The sequence below is a fragment of the Carica papaya genome, chromosome 3 (assembly GCF_054855325.1).
Source record: "Carica papaya isolate Zhongbai chromosome 3, ASM5485532v1, whole genome shotgun sequence".
NCBI lineage: Eukaryota > Viridiplantae > Streptophyta > Magnoliopsida > Brassicales > Caricaceae > Carica > Carica papaya.
This window is the reverse complement of record NC_142311.1, coordinates 29,167,713-29,184,991: the sequence shown is the minus strand read 5'-3', so window position 1 is coordinate 29,184,991 and position 17,279 is coordinate 29,167,713. Positions and strand designations below refer to the sequence as shown.

Genomic DNA, 17,279 nt, shown 5'->3' with positions numbered 1-17,279 from the left:
TTACGCCCAACTGGACCCATAGTCTGCTAGTTCATTGGCAAATGTGAGTCACGGCGCCGAGGCATTTTTTTTTATCTTTTTCGTGCATTCATTTATTGTCCACCATGTGATAAGAGTGTGATTACGAGCATCTTGAATAGTAAAACAACAAAAATAGACGTATGACAAGTGGTCTATTCATCTGGGCGTGAGTTGAGACGCCAGAACATTTCGCTTGATATTATAACTAAAAATGAGTGTGGCTCCAGTAGTGCATAACAATTAATGCCCCGTCTAAAAAAAGACAGGTGCAACACAAAGACTTCCCAAGAGGTCACCCATTCTAGTACATCTCTCGCCCAAACACGTTTAACTACAGAGTTCTTGTGGGATCTGGTTCATTAGTGCTGGTATGATCACAATTATCCCATTTTGCGTTGCAAATGCATATACCCCTTCTCCTTCCCTCTCCCTCCCATCATTTGCTTCACTGTGCATGCACACCGCACCTCTGCTTCTAGTTCTAATACCAAGCGAAATGTTCTGGCAGCTCGACTCACGCCAAGATGAATGAACCACTAGCCGCACCTCTATTTCTATTTTACTATGAAAGATCCTCGTAATTACCCTCTTATCACGTGGTGGACTATAAATGAATGCATGAAAAATATTATACAAAATGTTCCAGCGCCGCGACTCACATTTGCGAATAAACTGGTGAACTGTGGCTCCGGTAGTGCGTAATGTTTAATGCCTTATCTGCAAAAAGACGGGTGTAACACGAGGACTTCCCAGGAGATCACCCATCCTAGTACTATTCTCACTGAGGCACTCTTAACTACAGTGTTCTGATGGGATCTTGTGGATAAATTCTGGTATGATCGTATTGATCCCATTTTGCCTTGCAAATACATGTGCCCCTTCTCCTTCCCTCCCACCTCCCATCATTTATTTCACTCTGTGCACACACCGCACGTCTGTTTCTAGTTCTAATATTAAACTAAATGCTCTGGTGGCTCGACTCACGCCCAGATGAACCATCCACCGTATCTCATTTTTTGTTATTCTATTATGTAAGATGCTCGTAATCACACTCTTATCACATGGTGGACTATAAGTAAATGCACAAAAAATATTAAGCCAAATGCCTCGGCGCTGCGACTCACGTTTGCCAATGCACCAGCAGACTGTGGTCCCAGTCACGCGTAACTTTTAACACCCCGTGCGCAAAAAAATAGGTACAACACGAGAACTTCCCATGGGGTCACTCATCTTAGCAGTATTATCGCCCAAGCACACTTGACTGCGGAGTTCTGATGGGATCCGGTGCATTAGTGCTGATATGATCGCACCTGTCTCATTCCACGCTGCAAATGCATGTGCCCCTTCTCCTTCCCTCCCCTCTCCCATCATTTGTTTCACTGTGCGCGCACAACTCACCTGTGGTTCTAGTTTTAATATCAAGCAAAATACCACGGCGCCTCGACTCGTGCCGAGATGAACGAATCACTCGCCGCACCTCTTTTTTTGTGGTTATACTAATTAAGATGCTTATAATGACACTCTTATAATGTACTATAGCCCATCCCATTCCACGCTACAAATGCATGTGCCCTTTCTCCTTCCCTTACCCCTCCCATCATTTATTTCACTGTGCTCGCACACCTCACCTCTGCTTCTAGTTCTAATATAAAGGGAAATGCCCCTGTGCCTCGACTAAGGCCCACATGAATGGACCGCCTGCCACACCTATATTTTCTTTGTTCTTCTATGTAAGATACTCGTAATGATACTTTTATCATGTAGTGGACTATAAATGATTGCACAAAAAATATTAAGCAACATGCCCCACCGCTGCGATTCACGTTTACCAATGAACTGGTAGACCGTGACTCCACTCATTGGTAATGTTTAACGCCATGTCTATAAAAAGACGGGCCCAGCATAAAGACTTCCCAAGAGATCACCCATTCGAGTACAACTCTCGCCGAAGCGTGCTTAACTGCGGAGTTCAGATGGGATCTGGTGCATTAATACTGGTATGATCGCACCCGTTCCATTCTGCGTTGCAAATACATATACCCCTTCTTTTTCCCTCCCCCCTCCCGTCATTTGTTTCATTATGCGTGCAAACCTCACCTCTGCTTCTAGTTCTAATATAGAGCAAAATGGCCTAGCGCCTCGACTAACGTCCAGATGAACGAACCACTCACCGCACCTCTATTTTCATTATTCTACTATATAAAATGCTCGTAATAACACTCTTATCACGTGGTGGAATATAAATGAATGCACAAAAGAGATAAAGCAAAATGCCTTGGCGCCGCGACTCACGTTTGCAAATGAATTGGCGGATAGTGGGTCCAGTCGCGCGTAACGTTTAACGTCGTATCTGCAAAAAGATGGGTACAACATGAGGACTTCCTAGGAGGTCAGCCATTCTAGTACTACTCTCGTTCAAGCATGCTTGACTGTGGAGTTCTAATGGGATTCGGTGCATTAGTGCTTATATGGTTAGACTAGTCCCATTTTGCGTTGTAAATACATGTACCCCTTCTACTTCCCTCCTCCCTCCCATCATTTGTTTCATTGTGCGTGCACATTGCACATCTACTTCTAGTTTTAATATCAAGCGAAATTCCTTGGTGCCTCGACTCATGCCCAGATAAACGGACACGGACCACCTAACGCACCTCTATTTTCATTGTTCTACTATGTAAGATACTTGTAATGACACTTTTATCATGTGATGGACTATAAATGAATGTATGAAAAATATTAAGCAAAATGCCCTGGCGCTGCGACTCACATCGGGAAATGAACCAGTGGACCGTGTCTCCAGTCGCGCGTAACGTTTAATGCCCCGTCTGAAAAAAGACACGTGTAACACGATGACTTCCTAAGAGGTCACCCATCTTAGTACTACTCGTGCCCAAATGAACGGACCATAGGCCATACCTTTATTTTCATTGTTCTACTATCTAAGATGCTCGTAATGACACTCTTATGACGTGGTGGACTATAAATGAATGCACGAAAAAGATAAAGCAAAAAGCCCCAGCGCCGCAATTCATGCCAGTGAATAAACTGGCAGATCGTTGCTCCGGTTGCACATAATGTTTAATGCCCCGTCCGTTAAAAGACGAGTGCAACACGAGTACTTTCCAGGAGGTCACCCATCCTAATATTACTCTCGTCCAAGCACGCTAACTGTGGAGTTCTGATCAGATTTGGTGCATTAATGGTGGTATCATCGCACCCGTCCCATTTCACACTATAAATGTAAATAACACTTCTAGTTCCCTCCCCCCTCTCGTCAGTTTTTTCGCTGTGCACACACACCGCACCTCTGCTTCTAGTTTTAATATCAAACAAAATGCTCCGGCGCTTCAACTCATGCCCAGATGAACAGAGTTAAGGCTGCACATTTGTTTTCATTGTTTTACTATGTAAGATGCTCGTAATGACACTTTTATCACGCGGTGGACTATAAATGAATGTACGAAAAATATTAGGCAAAATGTCCTGATGCCCCAACTCATGCCGGCGGATTGTGGCTCTGGTCGTGCGTAAATTTTAATGTCCGGTCCCAAAAAATACGGGTGCAACACAAGGACTTCGCAGGAGGTCAGCCATCCTAGTACTACTCTAGCCCAAGCACCTTGACTGCGGAGTTCTAATGGGATCCAGTGTATTAGTCCTGGTATGATCACACCCGTCCCATTTCGAACTACAAATGTATATACCCGTTCTCCTTCTCCCCTCCCATTATTTGTTTCCCTGTGCGCACACACCGCACCTCTACTTCTAGTTTTAATATCAAGCGAAATGCCTCGCTGCCTTGACTCACACCTAGATGAACGGACGGCCCACCGCACCTTTATTTTTGTTGTTTTACTATGTAATATACTCGTAATAGCACTCTTATCATGTGATGAACTATAAATGAATACACAAAAAATATTTAGAAAAATGTCTCAGTGCTACGACTCATACCGAGGAATGAACCGACGGACGGTGTCTCCGATTGCACGTAACGTTTAACGCCCCATCCACAAAAAGATGGGTGCAACACGAGGACTTCCTAGGAGGTCACCCATCCTAGTACTACTCTCGCCCAAGCATACTTAACTACGGAGTTCTGATGAGATCCAGTGCATTAGTGCTGGTATGATCGCACGAGTCAAATTTTGCGCTGCAAAGATATGTACCCCTTCTCCTTCCCTCCCCCCTCCCATCATTTGTTTCACTATATGCGCAGACCGCACCTCTACTTCTAGTTCTAATATCAAACAAAATACCCTGATGGCTCGACTCACGCTCAGATGAACGGACCATTAGCCATACCTCATATTTTATTATTCTACTATATAAAATGCTCCTAATAATACTCTTATCACGTGGAAGATTATAAATGAATGCACAAAAAATATTAAACAAAATGCCCCGGTGCTGCAACTCACATTTGTAAAAGAACCAGCAGACTGTGGCTCAGGTTGCACGTAACGTTTAACGCCCTGTTTGCAAAAAGAGAGGTGTAGCACGAGGACTTCTCAGGAGATCACACATCCTAGTACTATTCTCGCCAAAGCACGTTTCACTGCGGAGTTCTGATGGAATCCAGTGCATTAGAGCTGCTATGATCGCACCCGTTCCATTCTGCACTGTAAATACTTATACCCCTTTCTCCTTCCATCCCCCCTTCTATCATTTGTATTAGTGTGCGCGCACACTGCACCTTTTATTCTAGTTCTAATATCAAGTGAAATAACCTAACGCCTCGACTTATGCACAGATGAACGGACCACCACCCACACCTCATTTTTTGTTATTTTACTATGTAAGATGCTCGTAATAACACTCTTATCACGTGATGGACTATAAATGAATGCACAAAAAATATTAAGTAAAATGCCCTGGCATCGCGGCTCACAACAGCGAACTATGGCTCTAGTCGTGCATAACTTTTAACGTCCAATTTGCAAAAAGATGATTAGCCATCCTAGAAGATCAACCATCCTAGTACTACTCTCGTCAAAGCACGCTTAATATTTTTTTTTGCGTCGAATCCCATAAGAACTCGTAGCTAAACGTGCTTAGGCGAGAGTAGTACTAATATGGATGACCTTTTGGGAAGTCCTTGTGTTGCATCTGTCTTGTTGTGGATGGGGCGTTAAACTTTATGTGCGACCGGAGCCATGATCCGCTAGTTCATTCGCTGGAGTGAGTTGTGGCGCCGGGACATTTTGCTTAATATTTTTTATGCATTCATTTATAGTCCAACACATGATAAGAGTGTCATTACGAGAATGTTAAATAATAGAAAAATAAAAAAAGAGGTGCAGTGGGAGGTCCGCTCATCTGGGCGTGAGTCGAGACGCAGGGCATTTTACCTGATATTAGAACTAGAAGCACATGTGAGATGCACACGCAAAGTGAAACAAATGATGGGACAGGGGAGGGAAGGAGAACGGGCACATGTATTCGCAACGTAAAATGGCACAGGTGCGATTATAATAGAACTACTATGCCAGATCCCATCAGAACTCTGTAGTTAAGCGTGCTTGGATGAGAGTAGTATTAGGATGGGTGACCTCCTGGGAAGTTCTCATGTTGCACCTGTCTTTTTGCAGACCGGGCGTTAAATGTTACATGCGATCGGAGACACAGTCTGCTAGTTCATTCGCCAACGTGAGTCGCGACACCAGGGCATTTTGCTTAATATTTTTCGTACAATCATTTATATTCCATCACATGATAAGAGTGTTATTACGAGTATCTTAAATAGTAGAGCAACAAAAACAGAGGTACGGTGGGTAGTCTGTTCATCTGGGCATGAGTCGACGTGCTAGAGAATTTTTCTTGATATTAGAACTAGAAGCAGAGGTGTGGTCTGCACCTACAGCTAAACAAATGACAGGAGTGGGGAGGGAAGTAGAACAAATATATGCATTTATAGCATGGAGACGGGTGTGATAAAACTAGCACTAATATACCGAATTCCATCAGAACTCCACAATTAAGCATACTTTGTCGAGAGTAGTACTAGGATGGGTGACCTCTTGAAGAGTACTCGTGTTGCACCCATCTTTTTACAGATGGAGCTTTAAACGTTACGCGTGACTGGAGCCATAGTCTGCCAGTTCATTCATAAAAATGAGTCGCAGCACCGGGGCACTTTGTTTAATATTTTTTGTGCATTCTTTTATAGTCCACTATGTAATAAGAGTATCATTACAAGTATTTTACATAGTAGAACAACAGAAACAAAGGTGCGGCGGGTAGTTCATTCATCTGGGTGTGAGTCGAGCCGCGCGGGGCATTTTTCTTGATATTGGAAGTATAAGTAGAGGTGCGTTGTGCGCGCACAATGAAACAAATTAATAGAGGGGTATATATATTTGTAGTGTGGAATAGAATGGGTGCGATCATACCAGCACTAATTCACCAGATCCAAACAGAACTCCACAGTTAAGCGTGCTTGGGCGAGAATAGTACTAAGATGGGTGACCTCCTTCGAAGTTCTCGTTTTGCACCAATCTTTTTACAGAAGGAGTGTTAGACGTTACGTACGACCATAGCCACGGTCCACCGATTCATTCACAAATGTGAGTCGCGGCACCGGATCATTTTGCTTAATATTTTTTGTGTATTTATTTATAATCCACCATATGATAAGAGTGTTATTACAAGCATCTTACATAGTAGAACAATAAAAAATGAGGTGCGACGAACAGTCCATTCATCTGGGTGTGAGTCAAGCCACAGGAGCATTTCGCTTGATATTAGAAATATATGCGGAGGTGCAGTGTGCATGCAAAGCAAAACAAATGATGGGAGGGGGGAGGGAAGGAGAATGGGTAGATGTATTTGCAGCGCAAAATAGGGTGGGTGCGATCACACCAGCACTAATGCACCGAATTCCATCTGAACTCTATAGTTAAGCATGCTTGGGTGAGAGTAATACTAGGATTGGCGACCTCCTGGGAAGATCTCGTGTTGCACCCATCTTTTTGTGAAGGGGGCATTAAAGGTTATGCGCGACCAGAGCCACAGTTTACCAGCGTGAGTAACGGCACTGGGGTATTTTGTTTAATATTTTTTGTGCAATCATTTATAGTCAACCATGTGATAAGAGTGTAATTACGATTATTTTACATAGTAGAACAATAAAAAATGAGGTTCGGCGGGTGGTTCGTTCATCTGGGTGTGAGTAGAGTCACTGGGGCATTTCACTTGGTATTAGAACAAGAAGCATAAGTGCGGTGTTCGCGCATCATGAAACAAATGACGTGAGGGGGGAGGGAAAGAGAAGGGGTATATGTATTAACAACATAGAATGGAACCAGTGCGATCATACTAACACTAATGCACTGGATCCCATCAGAACTCCACAGTTAAGTGTGCTTGGGCGAGAGTAGTACTAGCATGGGTGTGACCTACTAGAAAGTCCTCATTTTGCACCCGTCTTTTTAAGAACGGGGTATTAAACGTTACACGCAACTGGAGCCATAGTCCACCAACGTGAGTCACAGCGCTAGGGTATTTTGCTTAATATTTTTTATGCATTCATTTATAGTCCAGCACGTGATAAGAGTGTCATTACGAGTATCTTACATAATAGAATAATGAAAAAAGAGGTACGGCGGGTGGTCTGTTCATCTTGGTGTGAGTTGAGGTGTCGGGGCATTTTGCTCTATATTAGAACTAGAAGCACAGGTACGGTGTACGCACACAGCAAAACAAATGATGGGAGTGGGGAGAGAAAGAGGAGTATATGTATTTGATGCGCGAAATGGAACGGGTGCCATCATACCAGCACTAATGCACCGAATCCTATCAAAACTCCGCAGTTAATCATGCTTGGGCAATAGTAGTACTAGGATGGGCGATCCTTGGATTCATTGTGTTGCACTCGTCATTTTGCAGACAAGAAATTAAACGTTACACGTGACCGGAGACATGGTCTGTCGGTTCATTCGTTGACGTGAGTCGCAGCGTAGGGACATTTTTCTTAACATTTTTTGTGCATTTATTTATAATCCATAATGAGATAAGAGTGTCATTACGAGTATTTTACATAGTAGAACAACGAAAACAGAGATGCGGTGGGCGGTCAGTTAATCTGGGCGTGAGCCGAGGCACCGGGGCATTTTGCTCTATATCAGAACTCGAAGCAAAGGTGCGGTGTGCACGAACAGCGAAATAAATGACAGGAGGGGGGAGGGATAGAAAAGGGGTATATGTATTTACTGCGCAGAGTGGAACGGGAGTGATCATATTAGCATTAGTGTATCGGATCACATAAAAACTCTGTAATTAAGTGTACTTAGGTGAGAGTAGTAATAGGATGGGTGACCTTTTGGGAAGTCCTCGTATTGCACCCTTTTTTCTACGGACAGAGCATTAGTGTGTCAGAGTATTTTGCTTGATATTAGAACTAGAAGCAGAGGTACGGTGTGCGTGCATAGCAAAACAAATGACTGGAGAGACGAGGGAAGGAGAAGGGGTATATGTATTTGCAGCGCAAAATGGAAAGGGTGCGAATATATTAGCACTAATTTACTAGATCTTATCAGAACTCTTTAGTTAAGCGTGCTTGGGCGAGAGTAGTACTAGGATGGGTGACCTCCTGGGAAATCCTTGTGTTGCACCCTTCTTTTTGCAGACAGCGAGTTAAACGTTACGTGGGACAGGAGCGATGGTCTGCCGATTCATTCACAAATGTGAGTTACGGGGCCGAGGCATTTTGTTTAATATTTTTCGTTTATTAAATTATAGTCCACCACGTGATAAGAGTGTCATTACAAGTATCTTATATAGTAGAACAACAAAAGTAGAGGTGCGGCGACAGTCCGTTCATCTGGGTGTGAGTCGAGGCATAAGGGCATTTCACTTGATATTAGAACTAGAAGCAGAGGTGCGGTGTGCGTGCACAGCAAAACAAATTATGAGAGGGAGGAGGGAAGGAGAAGGGGTATATGTATTTGCAACGCAGAATGGGACGGTTGCAGTCATACCAACACTAATGCACTGGATCCCATCAGAACTCCGTAGTAAAGTGTGTTTGGGCGAGAGTAGTACTAAGATGGGTTACCTCCTGGGAAGTTCTTATATTGCACTTGTCTTTTTGTGGAGGCGGCGTTAAATGTTACTCGCGACCGGAGCCACAGTCCGTTTGTGTGAGTCGCAGTACCGGGGCATTTTGCTTAATATTTTTTGTGAATTTATTTATAGTCCACCACGTGATAAGAGTATCATTACGAGCATCTTACATAGTAGCAAATCAAAAAATGAGGTTCGACGGGCAGCCTGTTCATCTTGGCGTGAGTCGAGGCACTGGGGCATTTCACTTGATATTAGAACTAGAAGTAGAGGTGCGTTGTGCACGACGGCGAAACAAATGACAAGATGGGGGAGGAAGAAGAAAGGGAATATGTATTTGCAGCGCAGGCTAGGAGGAGTGCGATAATACCAACACTAATGCACCGAATCACATCAGAACTCTGCCAGTCAAGCATGCTTAGGAGAGAGTAGTACTAGGATGGGTGACATCTTGGGAAGTCCTCATTTTGCACCCATCTTTTTTTAGACGAAGCGTTAAACGTTACGCGCGGCCAGAGCCAAAGTCTGCCATCGTGAGTTGCAGCGTCATGGAATTTTACTTAATATTTTTTGTGCATTCATTTATAGTTCACCACATGATAAGAGTGTCATTACGAGCATCTTAATTAGTAGAACAACAAAAACAGAGGTGCGGTGGGCGATCCGTTCATCTGAGCATGAGTCGAGGCACCGGGTCATTTTCCTTAATATTAGAACTAGAAGCAAAGGTGAGGTGTGCGTGCACAGAGAAATAAATGATTGGAGGGGGGAGGGAAAGAGAAGGGACACATGCAATTGCACCGCAAAATAGGCACATGTATTCATTTATAGTCCACTACATGATTAGAGTGTTATTACGAGTATTTTACATAGTAGAACAACGAAAACAGAGGTGCGACGGTCGATCCGTTAATCTAGGTGTAAGTCGAGGCGCTAGGGTATTTCGCTTGATATTAGAACTAGAAGTAGAGGTGCGATGTGCACACACAGCGAAATAAATAACGGGAAGGGGAGGGAAGGAGAACGAGTGTGTGCATTTATAGTGCGGAATAAGAAAGGTGCGATTAAACTAGCACTAATATACTGGATCCCGTCATAACACCACAGTTAAGCGTGCTTTATTGAGAGTAGTACTAGGATGGGTGACCTCCAGAAAAGTACTCATGTTGCACCCATCTTTTTACAGACGAAGCATAAAAAGTTACGTGCAACTAAAGCCATGGTCCTCCAGTTCATTTGCAAACGTGAGTCGCGGTGCCAGGGCATTTCACTTAATATTTTTTGGGCATTCTTTTATAGTCCACCACGTGATAAGAGTATCACTACGAGTATCTTACATAGTAGAATAATATAAACAAAGGTACGGTGGGCAGTTCGTTCATCCGGGCGTGAGTCAAGCCGCACGGAGCATTTTCTTGATATTAGAACTAGAAGTAGAGGTGCGGTGCGTGTGCACAGCACAATAAATGATTAGAGGGGGGAGGAAATGAGAAGGGGTATATATATTTACAGCGCAGAATATGATGGGTGTGATAATACCAGCACTAATGCACCGGATCCCATCAGAACTCTATAGTTAAACGTGCTTGGGAGAGAGTAGAACTAGGATGGGTGACCTACTTAGAAGTCCTTGTGTTGCACCCGTCTTTTGGTAGACGGGGTGTTAGACGTTACACACGACCAGAGCCACGGTCTGCTGGTTCATTCACAAATGTGAGTTGCAGCGCCGGAGCATTTTGCTTAATATTTTTTATTCATTCATTTATAGTCCTCAATGTGATAAGAGTGTTATTACAAGCATCTTATATAGTAGAACAATGAAAAATGAGATGCGGCAGATGGTCTATTCATCTTGGCGTGAGTCGAGCTGACAGAGCATTTTGCTTGATATTAGAAATAGAAGTAGAGGTGCGGTGTGCGCGCACAACGAAACAAATTACGGGAGTGGGAGGGAAGGAGAACATGCAGATGTATTTACAATGCTAAATAGGGTGGGTGCAATCACACCAACACTAATGCACTGGATCCTATTTGAACTCTATAGTTAAGCATGCTTCGGCGAGAGTAATACTAGGATGGGTGACCTCCTAGGAAGACCTCGTGTTGCACCTGTCTTTTTGTGGACGAGGCTTTAAATGTTATGCGCGACCGGAGCCACAGTCTACCAATGTGAGTAATGGTGCCAGGGCATTTTTCTTAATATTTTTCGTGCATTCATTTATAGTCCACCACGTGATAAGAGTGTAATTACGATTATTTTACATAGTAGAACAATAAAAAATGAGGTTCGGTGGGTGGTCCGTTCATCTGGGCATGAGTCGAGTCACCGGGGCATTTCACTTGATATTAGAACAAGAAATAGAGGTTTGGTGTTTTCACACAGCAAAACAAATGACGGAGGTGGAGTGGAGGGTAAGGAAAGGGAAATATGTATTTGCAATGCAGAATGGAACATGTGCGATCATACCAGCACTAATGCACCAAATCCCATAAGAACCCCACAATTAAGTGTGCTTGGGCGAGAGTAGTACTAGCATGGGTGTGACCTCCTGAAAAGTCCTTGTTTTGCACCCATCTTTTTAGGAATGGGGCATTAAACATTACACGCGACTCGAGCTACAGTCCACTAGCGTGAGTCACAGCGCCGGGGTATTTTTCTTAATATTTTTAGTGCATTTATTTATAGTCCATTACAGGATAAGAGTGTTATTATAAGTATCTTATATAGTAGAACAACGAAAACAGAGGTTTGACGGGCAGTCCATTAATCTAGGCGTGAGTCGAGGCGCCAAGGTATTTCGCTCTATATTAGAACTATAAGTAGAGGAGCGGTGTGCACGCACAGCGAAAAAAATAAGGGGAGGGGGAAGGGATAGAAAAAGGGTATATGTATTTGCAGCGCCCAGACCGTGGCTCTGCTTGCATGTAATGTTTAACGAGACTGTGGCTCTGTTCGCATATAACATTTAACGCTCCCTCCGAAAAAGACGGGTGTAATACAAGAACTTCCTAAGAGGTCACCCATCCTAGTACTACTCTCATTTAAGCATGCTTAAATGTAGACTTTTAATGGGATTCAGTGCATTAGTGCTGGTATGATCACACCCATTCAATTTTGCGCTGTAAATATATATACTTGTTTTCCTTCCTTCCCCCCTCTAATCATTTGTTTCGCTATACGCCCGCATTGCACTTCTGCTTCTATTTCTAATATCAAGCGAAATGCCTCAGCACCTTAACTCACTCCTAGATGAACGGACCACCCGTCGCACCTCTGTTTTTGTTGTTCTACTATGTAAGATGCTCGTAATGACACTCTTATCATGTGATGGACTATAAATGATTGTATAAAAATTTCCTGGCGCCGTGACTCGCTTTTTCGAATGAACTGGCAGATCGTGGCTCCGTTTGCATGTAATGTCTAACGCTCTGTCTGCAAAAAGAATGGTGCAACACGAAAACTTCCCAAGAGGTCACTCATCTTAGTAGTACTCTTGCCCAAGCACACTTAATTACGAAGGTCTTATGAGAGCTAGTGCATTAGTACTGGTATGATTGAACTTGTTCCATTTTGTGCTGCAAATACATATACCCCTTCTCCTTTCCTCCACTCTCCCATTATTTGTTTCACTGTGCACGCACACTGCACATCTTCTTCAAGTTCTAATATCAAGCAAAATGCCCCACCAGTTCGATTCACGCCCAGATGAACGGACCGCCTACCACACCTTGTTTTTCATTATTCTAGTATGTAAAATACCTGTGATAAAACTCTTATCACGTTGAGGACTATAAATAAATATACGAAAAATATAAGCAAAATGCATCGACACTGCGTCTCATGCCGGCGGACTATGGCTCCGGTCATGCGTAACGTTTAACACTCCGTCTACAAAAAGACAGGTGCAACATAAGGACTTCCTTGGAGGTCACCCATCCTAGTACTACTCTCACCCAAGCACGCTTAACTGCAAAGTTCTGATAGGATCTAGTGCATTAGTGCTAGTATGATCGCACTCTTACAATTTCACGCTACAAATGCATGTGCCCCATCTCCTTCCCTCCCCCTTCCCGTCATTTCTTTTGCTATGCGCGCACACTGCACCTCTTCGTTTAGTTCTAATATCAAGCAAAATGTCCCAATGCCTTGACTCACCCCAGATGAATGGCGTGCATCCACGCATAGTGCCCAGCACCCGCGCGGGCAAACCCTTTTCTCACAGGATTTTTCCTGTGAGCTGGTTTTCTCCCGTTTTATCGTTTTCTAATTTTTTTTTCTAAATTTTCCTTTTGAACTAAAATAAAATAATGTAAAATAAACTAAAATAAAATGATACAAAATAATAGTAAAATTAATAAAATAAAAGTAAAAATAAAAATAGATTAAAATTACGGATCTCGAGAATGGCATAAGTTAATTTAAATTTATGGCAGCCAAAGGCTCGAATAAAGAGTTTTCAACTCATTTTAGCACAGTGATGGGTGGGGTGTTACATTGATCACCACTTTTAATTTGAATGTGGATGCACGTTGCCATCTTTGATCGTATATTACATAAATCCCTTCAGTACTAGTGGCAACATCTGCAGAGGCTTTAGGAGAGGAGGCGGTGGACGATAAGGCTCTCTAACTAGTCATCGTTTGTTCAGGTTCTGTGGTGGCCATGCATTGGATGCTCTTATCAATAGTGCTTGTTGTAGTATGATGGCTGATGATTAAACTTAAAAATTTGTGTTTGGAATTTGGGTTTTAGAGAAGAGAAAGAGAACTCTTTGGAATTAATGAGAGAAGAACTAAAAGACAATAGAGGATATATATATGTATATATGTATATTTTTTTTCTATAAAAAAAATTCTCTAACAATAATGCTACATATTGTTTAAGTAGGCAAATTTATATTTGTAAAATATGTGCATATAAAGTATAGTTAAAATAAGTGTGAGGTATCCTTGAATTTATTTTTTGATTTATCATAATCCTATTATTTAAGAGAATTTTACTAAAATCCTTAACTAAAATAAAGAATCTGATTTAGTAAAAACTAGTGATATGTTACTAGGTTTTTTTTTGAAAATATATACATATATTATTTCTTGAAAAATAATTGTTTATTAAAGAATTGGATGCTTTTCCTAATACTCAAAATTCTTGGGTTCTAGAAAAATGAGATCATTAAATTTTTTTAAGAGATAAAAATTAAATGATTAAATAGATTGGTAGTGTGACATCCTAAATACTAATTAAGATATAAGGGTGTCAGATATAGAAACAGATTGCGAGTGCATAATAGTTAAATGTATGCAGTGGAGTAATTTATTACAAATCCCTTACAAAATATATCAGTTCCCAATTACATATATAATTGAGGCTATAAGTGGCAATAAAATATAAAATATCAAAACACAAAATGGTCATTTCGATCATTATGTAAAAAGACTCATCAGAGTGCGAGATAAGTCATGCACTCAAAAAGGTTTATGGATCCACAAGATCCTCAAAGACTTCAAATGGTAGGTCAGTGATTGGTTCCTCACTATCTTCCTCATCTGGAGGGTGTGGAAAGGGGTGAGTTTCATATATTTAGTAAATAGTATTTAAATAACATTATAAGATTTTAAAGGTAATTTAAAGTAGCATCATTACTTACCATCAAGAGTCTTGTCAGAGTCCTTAATTAGATTATAAAAATAATTTAAATAAATCATTAAACCCATTATATCATAGTCATATCATATCAATCAAATATATCATGTTAAAAATAGAAAAAATCAAATAAATCATGATATGCACTATTTTTTGTGTCATTCTTCGCAAAGTTGTTCCAACTTCAATCTACTGAAGGCAATACGGATTCCCGATTCCCCTTGTAGAATGACCAATTCATTTCATTTCTAACAACAATTTGTGGCTTGCCAAACTAACAACACATTTATAGCTTGCCACACCAAGACACAATCTATGACCACGATCGTGCCCATCACAGTGGTCCTACATGTTAACTATAGCTACAGTCGTACTTTGTCAACAGTGACCACTACAATCATATTGTGTCACCACTATCGTTAGGGGTTACGCTGTCATCCACAGGGAGTGGTCCTCTCACATATTTTCAAACCAAATTGGGGAGAAACAGAAACTCCTCAAAGATAAAAAGCCTAACAAAGCACTTTATGAATTATGCATGCTAATACCAATACATATTTCTCATGTCTATACATCAGTTCATATTAATCTTTTTTTTTTCATCATCAATACCATCACTTCTCAACATTTATTTCGAGCATCAAATCATATAAATTACACATACAATTTAATAAGTTCATATATGATTATAAAGCATGCATTATCACATAAAATTACTTCGTTCAAGCATAAAATTTAACCATGCAAATCATAAATTTAAACTTCATTATTTTTATTTTAGAAATGCTCCTTAGGATGTTTAAAAGTAAATACTAAATTCTTTACCAAAATCTCAATGTTTCCTACACCTTTTCTTCTTCTTCTCATCTCCTTCTCTCTCTCTAAGCTCTTGGAGGATGGAAGAATGGAATGGAAGTGATGAGGAAATGGTAAACAAAAGGATCCCTATTTATAGAAAAAGGGACTGTCGGATTTATGCCAAGTGGTAAAATCTGGTGAGGAGAGAGAAAGCCAATGGGAAAGATGTGATGTGACAACTGATGGATGGACGACGTGACACGACGACGGTGCAAAAAACATAGGCACATCACCCAACCAATGGCGGTACGCCACCCAAGTGACAATGACACGACGACAGTGCAAAAAACATAAGCACATCACCCAACCAATGGCGGTACGCCACCCAAGTGACAATGACACGCCGCCCAACCTGCGGTGCACGTCACCCAAAAATGGGGCATGGCGCCCAAGGGGGTGGCTCGCATTGCCTGAGGCAATCATATGCTACACTAGCTAGCCATACGCTATAGACCTAGCCTACAGTGCGCGCCGGCCTAGCCCGCTGTGTGCTGGCCTAGTCTACTATAAGCAGGACTATAGTGGGCAGGCCTATCGCGTGCAAGCCCTACACAAAGGCCTACTGCGTAGGCCTATCGTGCAGACAACACACGCACAGGGTGCACGGAGCTGCACCCATCTGTGCAGAATGGGATGCGCGAGCAAACTGCACTTGTGTGCAAGTTATGGGATGCATGCACAAACCATGCCTTGCACCCCACGCAGATGGGACATGCTCATAGTGTGCAGGTCCTACGCTGGTCGCGCGTGCGCACACGGTCTACTGGCATGCAGAGCCCATGCGGGCGGGATCCTTCCCGTAGGATGTTTTAGCCTTTTTCACTATTTTTCTTGAAATTTATTTTAAATAACAATATAATATATTTTTCTTATGATAAAACAAAATAATAAATTTTAATAATTATTTAATTAAATAAAATAAAAATTTTAAAATATGAAATACGATATTCATCTAAAAAATTATAATTACTAAATATTAAGGAGTTTTAAATGGCCTGAGGGCCCCAATAAATAGGGGTTCACATTACAATTTAAGTGCAGAGGTTTTTGTGGTGTTACGAGTAGTAAGCCACCACCAAAGAATGATACATGACTAAAGATCATCTCAGCCTAAAAAATTAGTATATCCTATATAAATGGTAAAACAAGCGGAAGAAATTTTCTCAAAGTTCTATTGAGAGTCTTAGCTATCACTACAAACTATCTCTATTATATAACATCTTATCACTCTTTAAAACAAAATATTTCTTTTGATCGGATAACTAATATTGAAATAATATATCTCATTAGTAATTCGTATTGGATTCATTTATCGTAGTTCATAAACAAAAATAGTAAATTGATATATATATCAAATTTAAATCAATAGATTATCAGTATTGTTGAAAGACTCATAACAGATATTCGAGCTTGTCTCGATGCTCTCGAGGAATAGAAAAGCTTGCAATAATAATATGCAACATTACAATCAATTTTAAGAGCATTTTTCTTAGGAGTTATAGGAACCAAATTTTCAAGTTGATTTTTTTCCTTAAAAATAACTTCACTAGCTCTATTTCATCCTAATCAAACTTGTAACCTGATATCTTGTTAAACTTAATCTTATATGGATTAGGAACAAACATATCAAGTTCGTTCTTCTAGCGAAGCTCCCAGTGAGATGTGTGAAGGAAATTAAAGCCATTCAGTTATA

General features: G+C 41.3%; 12 pseudogenes; 7 read left to right on the top strand and 5 right to left on the bottom strand.

Moving 5' to 3' along the window:
• Nucleotides 1-284: 284 nt before the first annotated feature.
• LOC148268107 (5S ribosomal RNA) lies at nucleotides 285-403 on the bottom strand (annotated as a pseudogene).
• Nucleotides 404-1,214: 811 nt separating this feature from the next.
• Nucleotides 1,215-1,333, bottom strand: LOC148268106 (5S ribosomal RNA; annotated as a pseudogene).
• Nucleotides 1,334-3,578: 2,245 nt separating this feature from the next.
• On the bottom strand, nucleotides 3,579-3,696 carry LOC148268105 (5S ribosomal RNA; annotated as a pseudogene).
• Nucleotides 3,697-4,042: 346 nt separating this feature from the next.
• LOC148268104 (5S ribosomal RNA) lies at nucleotides 4,043-4,161 on the bottom strand (annotated as a pseudogene).
• A 1,321-nt stretch (nucleotides 4,162-5,482) lies between these two features.
• LOC148268103 (5S ribosomal RNA) lies at nucleotides 5,483-5,601 on the top strand (annotated as a pseudogene).
• Nucleotides 5,602-6,399: 798 nt separating this feature from the next.
• On the top strand, nucleotides 6,400-6,518 carry LOC148268102 (5S ribosomal RNA; annotated as a pseudogene).
• Nucleotides 6,519-6,868: 350 nt separating this feature from the next.
• On the top strand, nucleotides 6,869-6,987 carry LOC148268101 (5S ribosomal RNA; annotated as a pseudogene).
• A 1,530-nt stretch (nucleotides 6,988-8,517) lies between these two features.
• Nucleotides 8,518-8,636, top strand: LOC148268100 (5S ribosomal RNA; annotated as a pseudogene).
• A 349-nt stretch (nucleotides 8,637-8,985) lies between these two features.
• LOC148268099 (5S ribosomal RNA) lies at nucleotides 8,986-9,104 on the top strand (annotated as a pseudogene).
• A 1,505-nt stretch (nucleotides 9,105-10,609) lies between these two features.
• Nucleotides 10,610-10,728, top strand: LOC148268098 (5S ribosomal RNA; annotated as a pseudogene).
• Nucleotides 10,729-11,077: 349 nt separating this feature from the next.
• Nucleotides 11,078-11,196, top strand: LOC148268097 (5S ribosomal RNA; annotated as a pseudogene).
• A 1,788-nt stretch (nucleotides 11,197-12,984) lies between these two features.
• On the bottom strand, nucleotides 12,985-13,103 carry LOC148268096 (5S ribosomal RNA; annotated as a pseudogene).
• Nucleotides 13,104-17,279: the final 4,176 nt, after the last annotated feature.